The sequence below is a fragment of the Garra rufa genome, chromosome 18, assembly GCF_049309525.1.
Source record: "Garra rufa chromosome 18, GarRuf1.0, whole genome shotgun sequence".
Taxonomy (NCBI): domain Eukaryota; kingdom Metazoa; phylum Chordata; class Actinopteri; order Cypriniformes; family Cyprinidae; genus Garra; species Garra rufa.
In genome coordinates, this window is record NC_133378.1 from 2,929,968 (window position 1) to 2,946,452 (window position 16,485).

Consider the following 16,485-nt stretch of genomic DNA (forward strand, 5'->3'; position numbering starts at 1 on the left):
TATATATATACTGCCATTCAAAAGTTTGGGATCAGTAAGACTTTTAATGTTTTTTAAAAAAGTATCTTACGCTCATCAAAGTTTCATTTGTTGATCAAAAATACAGACAAAAAGTAATATTATGAAATATCATTGCGGTTTAATATAAGAGTTTTAATATATTTTAAAAGATAGATTTTTTTATGTGATGCAAAGCTGTATAGGAAGGACGCCAACACTTTTTCACACCACTGTAAGTCTTTACTATCACTTTTTATCAATTTAGCACATCCTTGCTGAATAAAAGTATTAATTTATTTCAAAGAAAGAACTAAAAAAAATTTGACCACAAACTTTAAACGGCAGTGTATATTTTAAAAATAAATTTAACTTTTTCAAATAGAAACGTTTTATTAACCAAAGAATTCTGAAAAAAGTATCACATGTTCCAAAAAAATACTAAGCAGTACAACTGTTTCCAACAATGATAATAAATAGAAACATTACAATGATTTCTAAAGGATCATTTGACACTGAAGACTGGAGAAATGATGCTGAAAATTCAGCTTTGATCACAGGAATAAATTCTATTTTAAAGTATATTAAAAGAGAAAACCACAATTTTAAATTGCAATAATATTTCACAATATTACAGGTTTTACTGTATTTTTAATCAAATTAACACCCTTAATGAGCAGAAAAGAATTTAAAAAAAAAAATTAAAAATTAAAAAATTAAAAATCTTACTGATCCCATACTTTTGAATGGCAGTGTACATACTTGTAAATATTTATTGAATAAAGAGACAGTATAATTAAATGCAGATATTGAATAGTTTTGAATATGGGTGAATATTTTTGAAAATGTAGATATAGCTCAAACTTAATAGCTTGAATAGAAAAACCCTGCTTCGTGCTCACAAGAATGCCAGTTCGTATCCAGTCTGCGTCATGCCATGTTTCCCTTGACTTTCCTATGAAATTAAAAGGCTAAATATATAAATTAAAGTGATTCATTTGCATGCATATGAAAACACTGTAGGCTGAGCAATACCTCATTAAGCTATGCAATCAAGGTTATAATATTTCTAAAAATGTGCAATCTACAACTCATCACAACTTTATTCCTAAAGAGCCATCGTGGGTGTCACTTTCAATAATGAGCATGAGAATGCACAAATCAGCATTCATAAATGCATAAAAAATTCAGCCCAAGAGGCTTCATGATCTAAACCCTCACTGCCAAACACTAATAGCCCTTTACTTCTCCTTGGTGGCATGTCTTGTTCTTCCTGTCCGTCTGGTAGATAGTAATGCATCAAATTAGGAAGGGATTATGGGAAACGGCCATAGTTTAATCTTATAATGCCTCTCCAGTGTCCATGCAGCGCTTGGCTGTACTACAGCGAAGAAAACTGTACACGATCGATTGACATAACAGAAAAGGCCCTTTCAAGGATTCTTTTGAAATTATTATTTCAAAATAATATGAAATATTTAATCTCTGCCATTCTGCTGAATCTATGATTGATCGTACAGGGAATACCAAATGTTTACATCCATACTTGAGTCTTGTTACACTGAATTTCCCAGCATGCCCTGGCTCTAATACAGTTCCCTAACAAAAAATCAACAGCAGGACGTGTGTTTAATTAATAAGACATACAGCACAGTCGACATACAGCACCGTTGCGCTCCGGGCGTTCCGTGTTCGAATCCCGGCTTGAGGACCTTTCCCGATCCCGCCCCCTATCTCTCTCCCACTACGTTCCCTGTTAATTCTGATCTGTCCTATCATAACAAAGGCAAAAAATGCCAAAAATAAATCTTTAAAAAAAAATGTATTATTAATAATTATAAGAATAAATATTTTTTCCCTAACTCCTTACTGTAGGCTGTTTACAGTTGCTAAGCAACAAAGCCCCTTAGCGCATTAATATATAATTAGTGCTCACAGTAGTGCTATTTGTGTTTGTCTAAATTCACAGTATTCATAAAACACTAACTGAAAACTTCCCTGATTGCCTATTACTTTTATTGAGATTCTGAAGTCCATATCTAATAGGAAGATTCACCATTCTATAGTAAAATATAGGCCATAGGAGAGGTATTGGTAATTGCACACTGTTCAAATTTTAACAGTTAAATTGTAAAAATGCTACTGTAAAAACCTGTTAATCGGTTAACAGCAATTATTATCCTTACTACAGTAAATATTATCCTTACTACATATGAAAACTGCTATAAATTCAATAAAAAAAAACACTTAACATGTTAAGTGTCACACAGGGATTTCTGGTAATGTCTACAATTATACACTTTAAAAAAAAAAACAGTATAACTGTAAAAAATGACTGTGAATTTAATGGTAAAAAACTGTAAAAATGCTATGGTAAAAACCTGTGAAATGGTTAACAGTAAGTTCCCCTTATATAGACGGTGAAAAACTAAGTTGGACATTGCATGTAATTTTACGGTAGTATACACATGTTTCCCTGTGTTCTCTTTTTTTTTTTTTTGTTGAAATAACTTTTTCTTCTTAGATTTGTCTTGGCAGTTTTGTACATTAGGGTTGTATGTTACATCTAATGTTGTTAATTTAATGTTTTTTGCATTATTTCAGTTTTATGTGTGTTACCATGATGGTGTTTAGTGTTTGTGAGAATGACACTGTGCACCTTCTATATATGTTATTGTTTAAAACCTCCTTGTGATGGGCTTTGGTTCATCATGTGATGTTGTCATCACCACCTGCTTTTAGTGGTTATCGGTGTATTACAAATGTACAAAACAGATTTCAGTACTTCAAAAGGTTGGTACATTACCATTATAGCAGTTAAAAAACCTGAAATAACGGTATTTACCCGTAAATTTAAGTTAAAACTGTAAAACGTAAAACATTGCTACCGTATTTTTACGGTAAAATTCTGGCAACCGCAGCTGCCAGTTTTTTACCGTAAATTTTTATGGCTTTTATTTATTTTTTTTTATTTTTTTACAATGAAACAGGGCACAATCTACTGTATTACAGTTTTTCTCAATTGCTTAAACACATTTCTTGAAATTATGCCTCTTATTTGCGAAACTCTAAACACAAATCCACAACTCCTAACTCATTTCCCCAAACTTCCTATATTGAGGTCAAAATGAAGCTCTCCACTCAAAACTATTCAATCTTGCTGAAAAACCAAACTTTGCTTTCAGACATGACACACAAATCCTCAAAAACAAACACACTACAACACAGTTTTACACACTGATGAGATAAATTCAAAACAATACTACAAAAACAATACAAATAAAAAAACTTTTCACATGATGAACACAACAAATCTATTCCTTTGCAATTATTCCTTAATTTAATGTACTGTAGAGTACAGTACAAAACAACAAAATAATTATTCTGCCCAGCATCCTGTCTTTGGTCTGGGACAGGCCAAAGAACCTCTTCAGCATCACAGGCTAAATTAGCCCTGGCCAGGCAGCAGGGGTCAAATCCTCTTGCATGCCTAATCCAACCCTGGCACTCATCAACTAAAATATATGAGACTGCTTGTCTTCTTGCCCTTGCTCTTCCTCTGTCTCTTCCATGTTGTTGTCATCATCGTCCTCCTTCTCCTCCTCCTCTTCCTCTTTCACCTCCTACTCTTCCTCTTCAAAATTACACATTTCTGTATGTGGGATATTGATTGAAAAAGACTGGATAGGATTCACAGTTACACTTGTACTAGTGGTCTGACAAAAAATAAAAAAATAAAATACAGTTTTTCTCAATTGCTTAAACACATTTCTTGAAATTATGCCTCTTATTTGCGAAACTCTAAACACAAATCCACAACTCCTAACTCATTTCCCCAAATGTCCTATACTGAGGTCAAAATGAAGCTCTCCACTCAAAACAATTCAATCTTGCTGAAAAACCAAACTTTGCTTTCAGACATGACACACAAATCCTCAAAAACAAACACACTACAACACAGTTTTACACACTGCTGAGATAAATTCAAAACAATACTACAAAAACAATACAAATAAAAAACTTTTCACATGATGAACACAACAACTCTATTCCTTTGCAAGTGTTTTATTCCTTAATTTAATGTACTGTAGAGTACAGTACAAAACAGCAAAAAACAACAAAATAATTATTCTGCCCAGCATCCTGTCTTTGGTCTGGGACAGGCCAAAGAACCTCTTCAGTATCACAGGCTAAATTAGCCCTGGCCAGGCAGCAGGGGTCAAATCCTCTTGCATGCCTGATCCAACCCTCGCACTCATCAACTAAAATATAGGAGACTGCTTGTCTTCTTGTCCTTGCTCTTCCTCTGTCTCTTCCATGTTGTTGTCGTCATCGCCCTCCTTCTTCTCCTCCTCTTCCTCTTTCACCTCCTACTCTTCCTCTTCAAAATTACACATTACTGTATGTGGGATATTGATTGAAAAAGACTGGATAAGATTCACAGTTACACTTGTACTAGTGGTCTGACAAAAAATAAAAAAATAAAATAAAAGCACACGTCATTGTGAAACAGAAAAAAAAAAGAAATATGGGCACAAAGGTGAAAATAAAAATAAGAAAGTCCACTGTCAGATTTTGTAACTCCTGTGTTGTCCTCTGTCTATATATGCTTTCCAATGGAAGGTTCATGAGATGTACCTTTGATCTATTTCAGAGAACTGCTTTATCATTGGTTGATCTATATTATCTTCATTAGTGAAAGTCAAGATTCACTTGAATAATTCATGGCAAATTTACAAAAAGTCTAATAGAAATGTGTAGAATATATGATTGACAATTTAGGACAACTAGATCAAAAATTTTGCATTTAGGTAATGATTTATACGATGAGCTAATGACTTGATGTTTTGAGGGGTAAGACTATTGCACAGAGAACTACAGTATATAATACATTTTGAGCAACATGACAATAGCAACTGATAATGTAGGAAACTGCAGACAAATGTATATTTCATTTCTGATCTGAGAAATGCACCAAAGTGACTGAGAAAAACTTTTATCCTTTTATCTCCATCGAAGTTTCTGATTGGTGTGAAAAAACTGTAATGCATAATACATTTTGAGCAACATGACAAGAGACTAGATGATGTGGATGTTGAACAAGTAGTTTTGACAATTTCATTTCTGATCTGAGAAATGCACCAAAGTGACTGAGAAAAACTGTAAGCTGACTTTGGCTCTTTTATCTCCACCGAAGCTTCTGATTGGTGTGTGCTAAATTTTGAGTCCTAGTGTTTCCACTTGGGTAATTGTGTGCTAATTGAGCTCAAACTTCACAGACTTGAGTGAACAATATTGAATGCTTGTGCTTTCTAAATGACCACATGGTGTAAGCACTGAGAAATGTAGGGATTTGTGTGTAGAGTTTTGAAGTAACAGTTCACCAAATTTAACTCATGTGTCAAAGCAGGGAATAGTGTTTATTGTTTAGGGAAATGGGTGTGCTTTTTCAAAAATGGCGTTATAGTTTTGAAATTTTAGTTCAAAAGACTGGTTATAGTGTTTTAGCAATTGAGAAAAACTGTAAAAGCACACAACGTCATTGTGAAACAGAAAAAAAAGAAATATGGGCACAAAGGTGAAAATAAAAATAAGAAAGTCCACTGTCAGAATTTCTAACTCCTGTGTTGTCCTCTGTCTATATGCTTTCCAATGGAAGGTTCATGAGATGTACCTTTGATCTATTTCAGAGAACTGCTTTATCATTGGTTGATCTATATTATCTTCATTAGTGAAAGTCAAGATTCACTTGAATAATTCATGGCAAATTTACAAAAAGTCTAATGTGTAGAATATATGATTGACAGTTTAGGACAACTAGATCAAAAATTTAGCATTTAGGTAATGATTTATACGATGAGCTAATGACTTGATGTTTTGAGGGGTAAGACTATTGCACAGAGAACTACAGTATATAATACATTTTGAGCAACATGACAATAGCAACTGATAATGTAGGAAACTGCAGACAAATGTATATTTAATTTCTGATCTGAGAAATGCACCAAAGTGACTGAGAAAAACTTTTATCCTTTTATCTCCATCGAAGGTTCTGATTGGTGTGTGCTAAATTTTGACTCCTAGTGTTTCCAGTTGGGTAATTGTGTGCTAATTGAGCTCAAACTTCGCAGACTTGAGTGAACAATATTGAATGCTTGTGCTTTCTAAATGACCTCATGGTGTAAGCACTGAGAAATGTAGGGATTTGTGTGTAGAGTTTTGAAGTAACAGTTCACCAAATATAACTCATGTGTCAAAGCAGGGAATAGTGTTTATAGTTCAGGGAAATGGGTGTGCTTTTTCAAAAATGGCGTTATAGTTTTGAAATTTTAGTTCAAAAGACTGGTTATAGTGTTTTAGCAATTGAGAAAAACTGTAATATGAAGGAATATATATATATATATATATATATATATATATATATACACAGTGTATATATATACACAGTGCTCTCAATTAGTATTGGAACAGTAAAGACTAAATGCTTCTGTTTGCTGTGGAGTAAAGGAATCTGTAAATATGATTAAAAGATGAATAAGAGACAAAACTACAGAATGTCACATTTTATTATTAGGTGATTCAACACACACGTTTTAAGTAAGAAATAATTGACGACGGGCCGTTGAATTCTTAGAAAATAATGAACAATATGTATTATTTTTGTAGAATTCAATGGACCGAAGTCAATTATTCCGCTTATACTATGGTTACCACACCACAAAACATTGATCAGATGATATATTTCGAGACATTCTTTCGGTTTTTGTCCTTAAAACGCTATTGTAAGTAGGATTCATTTCTTACGCAGCTCATCCAACCCTTCATTGCTAGTTCCAAATGTCATTTTAGACCTAGTAACGACGCTTGAGCCGTTGATAGCAAACTAATGCAGTAATGCAATAATGAAGTTTAGACAGATGGCAAGAGAGAGGGAGAGAGAGATTAGGCTCATAAATTACCTCTCTCAAGGCTGTGCGTCTCTCAAAGGTGATTGGCAGTATCATCTCTACTAATAGTCAAACTTTAAGTTCATTTTCTTCAAGACCATGCTGTTGTTACCTCGTTTGTGAGAAATGTCATGTAGTTTTTAAGTTGTTAATCGTCAGAGCAGCGCTAACAACATTAGCACGTATGCTAACGTGTGTGCTAACTGTATGTGTGTGCGTCTGTAAGGGAGAGAGAGTGGGCGAAATAGAGTATATAATAAAACGTATATAATAAAACGTAATATTGTGGCAGAAACATGGAAATAATCATTTTTATCCTATTGTTTATTTGTTTGGCCAGTGTCTTTGTGAGTTTGATTATTTTGCTGTTTTGGGCTGAAAGGACTTTTGAAATAACTGAAATTGTGTGGCAAAGTGATATAGACATGTAATGCGGTCAAGTAGCGTTGTTTTTGGCAGCCAGTTTTAATTTAGTTTTAGTCTAGTCTTTGTGTCAAGCTGTCATTTTAGTTTTTATTAGTTTTAGTCATGTTCATACTCTTTTTAGTCTAGTCAAGTTTTAGTCAACTAAAAGTCTGAGCATTTTAGTCTTATTTTAGTCAGAGTTATCCAGGACTATTTTCGTCTAGTTTTAGTCGACGAAAACTGATGACATTTAGTCTAGTTCTAGTAAATGAAAATTGTATTTTGGTCTCTTTTTTTCCCCCCCTTTTTTATAAGTTTATTTACAGATTAATTAATTTATACCTTGTGTAAGTAAAATTACATTTTTATCTTTTGTTATTTCTTGTTATATGGTTTTCGTAGCACAAGTTGATTTATTTTATAAAACTGTCCAAAAACCGCTTGGACATCTGAGACGCAAAGGCTACTTTTTTCCACCTTTGACCACAAGCTGTCATTAGTGTGCAACGTGTTGAAAAGCTTCGAGTAATGTACCTTTTTACGATACAGTTGAGGGGAAAGCCTCAGTGCTTCGAAAAGCTTCATTTTCCCATTGCTACTAAAAAGTGCAAATAAAATGTGTGTGTCGTTTCTGCTTTTTTTCCCAAAGATGAACCCCGGCTGGCTAGCAATCGGTTCCTTCATCTGTGTCAGACTTAACTTTGTTTGTAGTCGCCTTCTAGATAATTCCGCGAGTGGGGCTTGAGGAAGTGACGTCGCCTGCGTCTCCACGGTTTAGTCTAGAAGGGATACAGCTCTGGCTACTGGGCATGCGCACATCAATCTAACGTTATAACATTTTGTTTCGTCTCGTTTCATCAATGAAAATGAAGAGACATTTTAGCATAGATTTTATATTGTATATCACATTGTCTTGTTTTTATTCATCAACAATATTGCATTATACATTTAATTATAGTCATCGTCACATGGCCAGCATTTATGTTTCGTCTTGTCTCGTTTTAATCATGTGATAAAGGTTCGTTGACGACGATATTTAGTCATAATTTTTGTTGACGAAAGCAACACTACGGTCAACAGCTGCCTGGAACTACGTTCGCCCTGTGTTTCCCTGAAAATAATGCACACCGTTAGAATGTTCGTCAGCCAATCAGATTTAAGCATTCAACGGCCCTGTAGTAAAACAGCAAAGAAGATAAACACATTTAGAGTTTCATCCCCCTATCTGATTTGAGCATAAGTATTGAAACAGTTGCCTGTACATCTGGGGGCCCTAAGCAGAATAATTTTGGGGCCCTGCCTTGCAGTGAATACTGGAGTACTGCCAGTAGCCAGGTTTCCATCCAAAGATTTTTTTGTGGGAAAAAAAAATAATAATTTAGCGCTTCAGAATTTTTAATTAATTGTTACTTAATTTGATGTTCCTTTATGAGGCTACATTGCAAGTTAAAATGTTTTCATTTTGTTCTGAAGATGATGATTAACTGAGAAAATAACAGCAATTGATGACAGACAAATCACAAAAGCTGTGAAAACAAACCCTAAAATATGTGTCTGTAAAATCGCCAACAACCTCCAGAAAGCTGGGGTGATGCTCTGACAATCTACTGTCCAAAGGAGACTTTGACACAGAATTTACAGAGGCTACATCAAGATACAAACCTCTGATCAGCACCAAAAATAGAAAGGCAAGATTAGAGTTTGCAAAAAAGCAGAAAGGTGTGCCAGTAGAGTTTATGGACCGATGAGACAAAGATTAACCTTTATCTAAGTGATAAGAAAGCAAAAATGTGGAGGAAAAAAGGATATGCAATTGATCCCAAGCATACAATCTCATCTGTTAGGCATGTTGGAGGTGGTGTCATGGCGTAGGCATGCTTCTGGAACAGTCCCTCTCAATTTTAATCATGACTTAATGTATGATGACAGTAGCAGAATGAATCTTGGCTACCAATAATCATGAAAATGCCACCAGACTCATCAGAAAGCAATTCACGTTGCTTTCCAAAACACCCTGCCAGTTCTGTCAAGGAGTTTATCAGGGCAAAGAAATTAAAAGTCTTATATTGCCCTAATCAATTTCCAGATTTAAATCCGATTAAACATGAATTTTACCAACTGAAAAGGAAACTAAATTCAGAAACTCTCCAAAACAAGCAAGAGATGGAATTGGCTGCATTAAAGGCTGGAAAGCATTATAAAGAATAAGACCAAGAGTCTGGAGATGTCTATGGGTCGCAGACTCACAGCTGCGATTGCACACAAGGGATCTGCAACTAAATATTAGCTTTTAATCTTTTACATCTGCCTTAAATTGAACTGTTCCAATACATATGCTCACGTCAAATAGTGGGATGAACTCTAAAAGTGCTGTCCTTATTATTTGGTAAAACATGCATGTGTCGAAAGACCTAAAATCAAATGTGACATTCTGTAGTTTTGTCTCATGTTCCTCCTTTACAAATTTCTTGACTCCACAGCAGAGAAAGCAATTTTGTCTTTACTGTTCCAATACTCATGAAGGGCACTGTATATATATGAATATGTATGTGTGTGTGTGTGTGTGTGTGTGTGTGTGTGTGTGTGTGTGTGTGTGTGTGTGTGCGTGCGTGCGTGCGTGCGTGCGTGTGCGTGTCACTTTTATTCAAAGAGTATGTGATTTCAACTGGATTCATTCAATCAAAATCTAGAGTCCTATCCATTTTCTACTAAAAAAAAAAACCTTTAACAGCTTTCTGGCACAAGGTGGTCTTGACAAGACCTTTGATTTAGCTTATGATCATGTCTATAATATTTCACAGGGTTTCAAAAAAGGTATTCATGTAAAGATTATAAATGTGCAGTCACTTTGGTCAAAGCCTGCCAATCAAACTTTCCCACAGGTATCAAAAATTGCACTATGCCTGGATTCTGCCTTTCACAGCATTTGAACTTAATTATCCATCAGTGCCGATTAGGCCGAACAGGCCACTTAGATGTCGATCGTCCAGACTGCAATCTCAGGTTCTCTTGATTCTGTACAGCTTCAATGTGACTCCTAATCGCCATGATCCTTAGCATGAAATTAGAAATCTTGACACAAAGACATGGTCAGCCCTTGGAACATGTCTGGAGCTGAATGTTAATGCAAAAGAAGTGAGTAGCCATGACTCAGAGAAATGGAAAAAATGGTAGCAATCTCCTTCACAACAATACAGGTAGAAAGAGACAACGATTGCGCTGAAGATGAAGCGATTGTACCGTTCGGTGATCTTAAAACCAAGCGCCACAGGGGAATATATTCAAGGCTGTAAAAGCCTTTCGATTGACCAGAGGGATAAGACTATCTTCAGGGACTGAAGTGAGGGCCAGAGGCCAGGGAGCAAAGGGATTTAATGACTGACCTGAGCCACCTCTTTCTTTCTGTCTATCTCTTCTTCTTTTGAACAGCTATCTGTCTTGTCCTTGAATCTGACGTGATGGTTGGATGGATTTACCAACCGATGGCTGTCAGCAAGGGAGGGACGTCTCCAGAATAGAAAGCCTGTGCCTCAGGGAGACGTACGACACTGTGGCCATGACCCTCTTTCCAGGAGCGGATTTAAGTACTGCATGCAAACCAGTGGCCTTGTGATGTCCTGCACGTCCACTTTGCCAGGAAGCTTGAGGAATCTGCACGCTACTGGGAAGAGATGACATGAACACATTGAGATCTGTTGTATGTGCTGGATTACAAACCAGATACTGTATGAAACAGACTCAAAAGTTTAATTGGATGAGCCATGTTCACAAATGAGGTTTCGTAGAAATTGGAGTGGGCTGAAAATGATAAACCAATCAGTATGTTTTTCCATGAATGTGTTCTGGATTTTCTTGTATAAATATAATAATAATAGATTAATTTACAGCTGTTTTTGCATTTTTTTGTGAACAAAATAGAAAAAAAAATGATTTGTTTACTAACTATTAAATGCCAAGTTCTATCATGAAACTCTAGATGGCGCATGATGATGGGTTGTTAACGCAAACTGATGATGTTCACCGTGTTAAACTACTTGAAACAAGATGATTGGTTCATGATGCATATGCAGTCAATAATAGGGTGACCATACGTCCTCTTTTCCCCGGACATGTCCTCCTTTTTGGCTATAAAATTATGTCCGGGGGGATTTTGTAAAATATCATAAAATGTCTGGGTTTTTTACCTCATTTCACTGACCGTCATTAATTCAACACTTTAAATGCAGCCACTGCCCACCGCATCCTGGGGAGGGTGTCCTCTTTTTGGATTCTCAGAATATGGTCACCCTAGTCAATAAGCTTGCTGCTTTACATTTACATGGCAGGTTAGCATGCACTAGAGCATTTCGCAGAGTTCCTCTGAAACCCTCCACCTCCCTAGCTTCACCTGTATAGATCTGCTACTGTTATTATAGATGCTACTTGTGCAGCAGCAGTATGTCTTAAATACTCACAGCACCGTTTCAGAGTATCTATTGGCAGTAGTAAGTTCCTGTACTTGCTTTGCAGCAGCAATAATCTACAACAATAGCAATAACCAACAGCAGCAGCAATTCAGCAGCATAGCAGATCTATTCCACCACGACCAAATACATTAACATTAGGTGCGTTTCCAATACAGATTTGCACAAGACTGTTTCAATGTTTTATTAATGCTGATTAAAAACTGTTGCGAAATAACAGCGTTTGTTATGCGACTAAAGCTTTGTTTTTTTCCTCTCGTGATAAGTCATGGCTTTGGATATTGGTAGGTTTACGTATGGCAAAGCCACCGCACTAGCCAATCATTTCAACTGAAGGAGACGTAGGTCTCTATCTTTACAAAAGCAGCATGGAGAGCCACTTCTGGGACTCTTCTGAAACTGAAACGAGCTGTGGCACGCCTGGTATAAACACAAGCATTGACTAGAGTAGCCGCAATCAGCTCCGCAAACTTGCGTGCAGTGTAAATTGGGGTTATCCAGGCTTTAATGGCAAGAAAAGCCTCTTATTCAAGCATTGTGTAGTCAATGCTTGTGTAAGCGGCCACATATCAGGTGTTTTTCTTGAGGCTATAGTACATTAAAAAATGATCATGCGTCTTTTATGTAAGCAAGGTGACCTATAAATGTGATAAAAGCCGTTTCCATTGCAGTTTTGAGATTTTTTTTTTTTTTTCGAATTGCCTAAAAAAAACCATCACATGCAAGCATAAAAAGTTTTTTTTGCGATTTATAGAACTTTTTTTCCATTAGGGCTTATTTTAAATACTCAACTTCAATTTGTGCAATTTGAAATGTAATGGAAATGCAGCTATTGTCTTATCCATTACCATGCTAAAATCTTCAGAGAGTTGTCATGATAGAAATACTTCGTATAAATAATAATTGTAAAGATGATACTAATAAAATTATAGATTTAAATCTATACTTCAAAATATCTTATGTATTATCAAATTTAGTGTGAGGAACAGACCATAAAAAAGTCCATATCCACATCCAAGATGCAAAAGTATCACAAAATGATCTAGTGCAAAGTGTTCTGGCGGTATATGGTAAGATTTGGTGACAACCATGAAAAACAAAACTAAAATCCTGACTTTTGCCATTGGTCTTCTGTGCATGACTGCGCATTCGTGAGACTCTATCAGCGGCACAGTTCACTCTGACTCACTCAGGAAAATCACACAAGTGAACCGTTTTGAGAAATCAAGATTAAATGAAAAGCACGAAATGAAACAAGGCCAAGATATCCAAAAAAAGCATCTGTGTACTTTCTTCACCAAGTTGAATATCTCTGGAACTCCGGTTGTCAGTTGACAGATGGTAACTTGTCGTGACAAACACAACATTGCTTGTATTTTGTGACAAATTTTTGTCCATCTTGATTTCTGACAAACTGTGTGCTTTTCTGGGCAAGTCAGTGTGAACTGTTGAATGTGTGAAATTAATTTTCATTAAAGGGGACATTGGATGTAAAATTCACTCAAATCTGTTCACTCATTGTTTTTAATCCCCAAAAAACCTAAACAGTCTCAATTATCAGGGCCATTTTGATTGGCAGTATGACATCACACTGCTCAGGCACCGCCCACAACCTCTGATGGACTGTCTCGTATTAGTATATTTTCACCCTCAGCAAGTTGTACGCTGTCCGCCATTTTCTCTGTGCTCGAGCAGCTGTAGCAACAACAATGTCTCGTAACAGGGCTGTAGACTGCGACCAAAATAGAGCCTGGTTTATGCCCGCGTAAGCACAAATGCAAAGGTGCGCACTTCAAAAATGATGGAAATAATGGTGGACGGAGGATTTGGTTTTCACTCTAAAGTGAAGTAAAAGACTGCTTTTCAAACCAGAGAAGGTGCACATGTTGCTGTTTTTTTTTTTCTTTTTTTTTCTCAGTGTTTGCTAAATGATCTATATTTTATTAGTCAGTATATAATACAGCATGTGGTGTATGCCATTTCTCATCTTATGCATTTTTGTTAATAAATGTTTATGTAAGCTAGTTTGTCATTGTAGCCTACTGCTTTACTGCTGTTCTGCTTTTTAATTTAATTTATTTAATGAACTGAATCGTTTCAGTTCATCTTCACCGTAGCTTTCAAATCTCATTTAATTCAGAGATGTTATGTCCTCAAACCTGAGCATCTTTACATATCGTATTTGAAACAAATGCAAATGAGATTTAATAACTATATGCATTCTATGCAATGAGAAATCAGCAAGCATTGTGCACATACACACTCTCTGTCAGAGTTCAGACCTTTCTTTATAATTCAAATGTTTTACTGAATATTTTTGCATTGATTCCACAGAAACGTCTAGAGTCTGTTTTTTGTTCTCTTTATTTTTTAAGTTAGACTTCCGACATCCGTCTACCCCAACTTTCCATTGCGCGTTCATTTGTTCGCCCAGGTTCTTATCCGATAATAAATCTGCTCATACTGCGCGGTCCCATTCATCCATTTGATTCATTGAATTTGGGATGGAATGAATCTGAGGATCTGATACAAAGCGTCTATTCACAGCACACCTGCCTGATGGCACAAAATTGCGCGTGGTTCTAGTAAAATACTCGAGCTTTTGAGAACGTGCATAACCATATTGATTTCATCAGTTCAATAGGAAGAGCAAGCGAGGGAGGGTGGGGTGTTATTAAGCCCAAAGATGAGAAATCCTATCAGCCTGTGCCCCGTCACCTGTGAAAAACACAAATATGAAAATATAATGGGAGGTGAAGGAACCTTTTCTTTTTAGTCAAAGCCAATATGATGATGTGATAACCGTTTGCGTAATTAGAGCCTAAATATGGGTAGAGGAGAAAACGAGCACAATAGAGAGAGAGAGAGCGAGAGAAGAAAGGAGGAGAGGTTGAGCAGAAGGGAGGATGGGTAGCGACAGAGTCTCCAGGGTCACAACAGGAGGAACGCAAAGAGAAAAGGTGACACTTTTATTGTGTGCAAAGTCCCCGAGCGCATACTAATGTAAGCCTGCTGTAACTCTCACTCATTTTTTATGAAGACCAGTTTTAGAGAAGCTAAAATGCAACTTTCCAAATTTGTCAAGCTACTATAAAAAGCAGTTAAAAATAAAGAAGCTGTATTTATCTGGCTGTGCCTTGTTTACAAGCAGAGGAATGTACAAGCATGTGACGTTTACTCTCATGAACATGCGTGGAAGAACACGGAAAAGAAGAAATTGTTAAATTAAGTCAGTATTTTTGTTTTCTTCTCATAGCTTCATAACATTACCATTGAACCACTTATGTCACATGGACTATTTTAATGATGTCCTCACTACCTTTCTGGGCCTTGAATGTGTCAGTTGCATTGCTGTCTACGCAGGGTCAGAAAGCTCTTGGATTTCATCAAATATATCTTGTGTTATCCGAAGATGAAGGTCTTACAGGTTTCTGGGTGAACTATCACTTTAAGAATCTTCAGACAGTTTCTTTAATTTAAGCATTAATGTCCAAAAGAGATGAAAAGGCACCATAAGGACACATCTACACTCCCTCCAGAAGTCTGAGATCCTCTAGTGAAAGAAAGCCTCATTGTACCACCACAGAGGGGTATTAAATCACTGTCCAGAACATTCTCGTTCAATGTCCCTGCCTGGTGGAATGATCTTCCCACCCCTATCCGGAATGCAGACTCCTTAACAGCTTTCAAGCGACTGCTGAAAACCCATCTTTTTCGACACTATGAGACTCTATAAAAAAAAAATAATAATAAATTGTTCTCCTCTCTTCTTGATCCTCCCTTTCTAGCCTGTTCTCCTCTCTCTCTCTTGATCTTCTCCTTCTAGCCTGCACTCTTCTAACAACGCCTGATATATGGTATTTTTGAGCACTTCCTATGTTGATCTGCCTCCTTAGGATGAATCACTTGTATTCCCAATTTTAAGTCGCTTTGGATAAAAGCGTCGGCTAAATGAGTAAATGTAAATGTAAATGTAAATGTAAGGAGGCAAAAAAAAAAGTTAGTGGCTTTGTGTGATCGACAAACCATTAATCACTCTGATTTATGCAAATCATTATGCAGCTGTCAAGTCAAATTCGGTGCATAGGGTGCAGGGTGGACATCAATAACATCAAATGTCATTGGATCTTATGTCTCATGACTAAATATCAATGACGTCAAACCTATGGGGAATAATTGATGGGTCTGTACAGTCAAACCAAAATTATTCAGACATCAGATATACTTTTTGATATTGTTTTACTAGTAGTTGCAGGACACTATAGTTCATTTATGCAAGTGAGGATAGCAAAATAAAGTAAACTGTGACATATTATACCCAAGAATTCTTTATACAGTGGACTACCAGTAAAACTGCTAAAAATTTGGGACCAACAATTCAGACACTTTGACCTGACCATGTTTTGCTTAAATGCTTTTTGTTAAATTGCTAATGCAACATTTTTACACCATTTTTACAGACTGAACAAAATTAAGCACTGCATGGTAATTGGTCAACAAAATATTGATAGTTGTGTTAATTTTGTCATACTAACAGAATTTTTAGTTGATTGTAATCCATTACATACCTTTCTATCAAAGTTAATTGACATTATCAAGGTGAATTAGTTCTGACACAGTTTAACTGAAAAAAAGTTACGGACTGCAGCTTTAAATACAGCAGGTAAAAGTAG